At 36.2% G+C, this 5575-nt stretch overlaps 1 non-coding gene across 1 annotated transcript; it reads right to left on the bottom strand.

Moving 5' to 3' along the window:
* Positions 1–286: 286 nt before the first annotated feature.
* LOC128212618 (U1 spliceosomal RNA) lies at positions 287–448 on the bottom strand. Its single transcript, XR_008257538.1, has one exon. It is a non-coding gene; the product is annotated as a U1 spliceosomal RNA (small nuclear RNA).
* Positions 449–5575: the final 5127 nt, after the last annotated feature.

Raw genomic sequence — 5575 nt, 5'->3', positions numbered from 1 at the left:
AAAGCCTTCAACAATTCTAAATAAGTATAGAGAATACCTTATAACTTTCACAAGTTGACAATATTCACATCTTCATTTTTCCATTTCTTGACTATACTGAGCTATGCTTATAGTAATGTGTAATGAAAATACTTACATATATATTAAATTATCTTTTCATTAAAAATAAATATTAGTACTCTATAATTATTAAATTTACAATTTTAAGTGGTTACTATGTACTAAGGAGACTGTATGAATACTCTCGTGGTCCATATACCAAGAGATGTGCTATTGTTTGTTTATTCAGGGACAGCGCGAACGCAGTCCCCACACCAATAAATTACGTACCCGAGTAACCAACATTTGTGGCTATCGCAGGCGTCAGCCCAACCGAAGTGCAATGGGAGGGCCTCTTCCTGGGGGAACCGCCTTCATGATCACGGTATCCCCTGTACCAGGTAAGTATGCTTGAGCAGGGTTTGCCCTGGGCTATATACTCCTCTCACAATACCAAGTTTGACTACCTGCCTTGTACTGAATATTGATTTAGAGGCTGCTTGATCAGCATAGTAAATATACCAGAGAATATTTACAAGTATCCTTCGGTTTTATCAATGGATTGCGTATTTATCTTTTATACCATATAAATTTGTACTACATTAAATTTTAAACAGTACTAGAAATAGACAGAATATCTAGACTTTACTTACTCTTTTCCGGCTATAAATAGACCAGCGATCTTAGCCACTGTATTATAAATAGCTACTGTAACATACACTGGCTTTAAACCCAGATAACTCTATCTTTAAACCCAGATAACTTTATGTAAACATTGATGATTACTTGGTATTGATGTAGTATAGTTATAAATCATTGTTAAAGTTGATGATTGTCTAAGAATTAAGAATAATTGTTTTCTTAATCATGATGATATGACGAAGCTACATGTATAGCTCTCTATCACGGTCATTGCACTATACAACAGCAATTGAATAGACCGCTGCTGTGATGAATAAGCCTGTATCAACTGTTCATCAACGTTAGCGGATGGGGGGGGGCACTTTGTATTGTTTATATTGGAGAAAAAGGTTATATAATACGTTCAAAATGCACCACTTCGGACTAGAAATTATTAAAATCCCAATTACATGACTGTACTCCCCAATTTGCTTGCCTCAAAAAAAATATTATGACCATTCAAAGTGTGAGGATAGTAGGTAGTTTTTAATCATTTTCAGATGATGACTGTTATTTGCAGATACAAATGTATCCTCTTAGCAGCAGGGAATAAATAAATACGATGTAAATTTTAATGATGAATAAGAGTTATGACCTTGACCTCTGACCTTAAAATCCATAGCAGTCATCAACTGGTCTCCTTCTACCTAAATGTCAAGTTTGAGGGCCATGGGTGCAGGCATTGTCGTGTTATCACACATTCAAACTTTTTGCGTTCAAGGTCACTGTGACCTTGACCTTTGACCCCTTAAATCAATAGGGGTCACCTACTGGTCAGGCCCAAACTACAAAGTCAAGTTTGAGGGCCCTGGGTGCAGGCATTGTCGTGTTATCCCTTGGACAACCTTTTAGCATTAAGGTCACTGTTACCTTGACCTTTGACCCGACGACTCCTTAAATCAATTGGGTTCATCTACTGGTCAGGCCCAGCCACCATGTCAACTTTGATAACCATAGGTCTAGGCATTGTTTTCACTCGGACAAGCTTTGACAACCTTTTTACCAGAAAAACCCCTGTGACTTTGACCCCTAAAATTACTAGGGATCATCTACTGGCCAGGCCCAACCTTCATGTCAAGTTTGATGACCATTCTTTGAGGAATTGTCGAGTAATCACTAAGACAAGCTTTGGACTACCTAAGGACCAACCGACGGACCTACCCACATATGCGAAGCAATATACCCCCTCCTCTAAGCGGGGCATATTAATAAATAGTTGGGGAAATAGTTGTTTTTCTCTTCATAAGATAATCATACTTTTGTGTGGATTTTAATAAACGTAGTGGACTTCATTAGGTCATGTTATCACCCAAGGACTTCTCCATTTCTGAGTATAATGTTTGAAGCACTGAGAGGACAATAAAATGAAGTCACGACATATCCTGTGTGAGGGAGCTAAACAATGACGTAGTAAGATAATGTTTTTTTTTGCTGTATTATTTAATACAAGTTTCAACGTAAAACTAAATCAAAAGATAAATGTACATACATGAGTTACCCTATACGAGTTCTAGATACATTGTAGACTGCAGAATTACATGCCCCGTTCACATGATCAACATTACCTAATTAACTGATATTAAAGTACTGATAGCTAGAGTTATACTTAGGCAATAAATTTCGTGTAGCATTTTCTCAATATGGATTGCAAGTTAAGAAATATATCATCATATTTAGCAGAACATGTGTACATAGTATATTTACTAAAATATAATAAAACAGAAGCACGACTGCAAAGAAACGAACGCCAACATATATCTGTTAACATTTTTTTCAGTTAAACAAGGGGATTACTCAACAGTCATTAAAACATAGTTATGAGTCTTGTTATACATGTGCGAATTGTTCACGAAGTTTAAATTAAATATCCAGGATGGGTTTTAAGTTTTGTTCAAGATGAAAGTTTTTGCAAGACAACAAAGACTATGACAATGCCTAGTTTTTTTTTGGCTTCCAAAACTGAAAAGTTTAAAAATGTGCTTGTTCCACAAATGAAACAGAGTTAATAGCTAACAATACACATGACTGCATACTTATACATGTAGGCTTAAATAGCTAAACAAGAAACGCCACAGTATGACAAAACCAGGTTTTCAATGATTGACTTAAAAACTTAAGTTTCTCTGACAAAATGAAAAGAACATTACTTCGGTGTTTAATGGATTAAAGTTAACAAGCCATTGTTTAGACCATTGAAGAATAATATCAAGATCATGATTTAATGTCTCTTGAATTAACTGGGTATCTTTACTTGATACTGCTAAAGAGCTATCATCAGCAAAGAGTCTGGTAACGCTATTGAGTGACTCCGCTATATCGTTTACATATACCAAAAATAATAAAGGGCCTAACACCGAACCCTGAGGGACCCCGCCGTGTAATATTTTGGCGTCAGAAAAAGAATTGTTGATAAAGACCTTTTGCTTACGGTTTGTTATGTATTGTTCTAACCAAACGAGAATTTTCCCGCCGATTCCATTTTCTTTGAGTTTAAACAAAAGTCCTCTGTACCGGACTCTATCAAAAGCCTTAGAAATGTCGCAAAATACAATACATGTAGATTCTTTTTTGTCAAATGATGTACATATTTGATTGTATATATCGATTAGTTGATAAACTGTCGAGTGACCTGGTAAAAAACAGACTGTTTGGAGTAAATAAGACTGTTAAAATGCAAGAAATTATAAACGTGTTTAAAAATTATTCGTTCCATGACTTTTCCGACACAACTTATAAGTGATATAGGTCTATAATTGACAGGCTCTCCTTTATTGCCCTTTTTGAATAACGGCATTACATGTGCAAGTTTCCAAATTTCTGGATAAACCCAAGTATTTATCGAACGATTGAAGAGCATACAGAGGGGAAAGCACAGCGTTTTTGACGTTTCTTTTAACATTCTTTGACTTATTTGATCTGGACGAGTTGATTTGTTTACGTCAAGGTTTTCTAAAATGTCAATGACTTCCTGTTCGTTAATGGTAAGTTCATTTAAACAATAATTTGTTTTTAAATTAGAACGAGGTAATGTACTACTCGAGTCATTTACATTAGATATAGATGAAAAGTAGTTATTTAGTGCGTTTGCTTTTTCTTCGTCTGTTTGCGAGATAATTTTTTTAAAGAATACATTTGCAGCAATCCACACTAAGTCTATCTTTCAACAGGAATACAGGTTAAAGGTAGGATATTTGCCATATAGTACGTGTCAAATATGTACATACGAATTCAATTCACCTATCAATGGGTAAAATATCATCAATGTCACCATAAGGAAACAGCACACATAATGGATGAAAGAGTTTGTGAGACAGTTCAGACAGAGGTGGCGGCTGGACTCACGGGAAGGTCGGGTCCGAGTACACGGGAAGTTGACCATCATGCACAGCCTTCAAAGCGTTCATATTTCTAATCTGTATTTTCTTATCCACACCGGCTACAGTCATGATGCCATATACGACGCCTCCGGAGACCCATGTATTTATGAGGGATCCTTCGCGTTTTAACTTCAGGGCCTCATATGCTAATTTCTGCCTAAACTTTGTCAGAGAGTCATGGACAAATATACGATCACCAAGGGATTTTCTTGCGTTGTACATTGTTTCTCTCGCTTTTGAATTGGTGAATTTAACTATGACTTTCCGAGTAGAATTAGTGCGGAATCGGCCTAGTCTGTGGGCTTTGTCAATGTCGGCAGGTGTCAGATTAAGATTCAACTTTTTGGCTCGATTCATGATTTTGGCAGTGACGTTCTCATGATGGTCGCCCGTATCCCCTTGAATACCATGAATCTCCAACATAGAACGACGACCATATTGCTCGAGTTCGTCTCTTGCCTCGTTGGCGGACGCGATACACTCTTTTAAGTGTTGGTTTTCTTTGCGTATTTCTGCAATTTCTGTTTTCAGATCGTTAAATTTACTGTCGACAATCTTGGTGAATTCATCCTTCAGGTCGATCAAAAGCTGTTCCTTAAATTTTTCAACCATCTGGCTTGCTACCTCTTCCAGGTCTTTCCTTGTGCACATTTTTACCTCTGAGTCCGAGTCTATGTCCGAATCTACACTGTAGTAACTCGCGTCACTCAGGCTTCATGCGTCCGTCGACTCCCTCAAAGGATTTCCTACTCTGTGACGCTTGTAGACGTGTAAATTTAGGGGTTTTTGATTTGGGGATGATCTATTTCTCTTTCGCCTATGTCCTTTCGCGGGCATTTGGTCACTTCATCAGCTAGTGGGAGGGGTAATTTTAATGTTTGCCTTACGCAAAAATGATTGCACGAATTAATTAGTCACAAAAGTCCCCTTAGCGATTAAATGATTACTTGTGGATGTACTACATTACAAAAATACCAATATTTCTGCAACCGGTTACTGTAGTCCTTTGATTTCTTCACATTTTTTCAGCAGTGCACAAAAAAACCGCCATTTCTTTTTGACCGGAAAAGTATGATCTATAACAAGTAATTTTGTTGAATTGATATCCATGCTAGATTAAGTATCATAGGTGGCATTTAAATCATTTGTTGTTGAAATATTCCACATGCTTTCACCACATATCCAACGATAAAGCCTTCAACAATTCTAATATAAGTATAGAGAATACCTTATAACTTTCACAAGTTGACAATATTCACATCTTCATTTTTCCATTTCTTGACTATACTGAGCTATGCTTATAGTAATGTGTAATGAAAATACTTACATATATATTAAAATTATCTTTTCATTAAAAATAAATATTAGTACTCTATAATTATTAAATTTACAATTTTAAGTGGTTACTATGTACTAAGGAGACTGTATGAATACTCTCGTGGTCCATATACCAAGAGATGTGCTATTGTTTGTTTATT

This window comes from Mya arenaria, chromosome 12, assembly GCF_026914265.1.
Source record: "Mya arenaria isolate MELC-2E11 chromosome 12, ASM2691426v1".
NCBI lineage: Eukaryota > Metazoa > Mollusca > Bivalvia > Myida > Myidae > Mya > Mya arenaria.
This window is presented reverse-complemented; position numbering and strand designations above follow the sequence as displayed.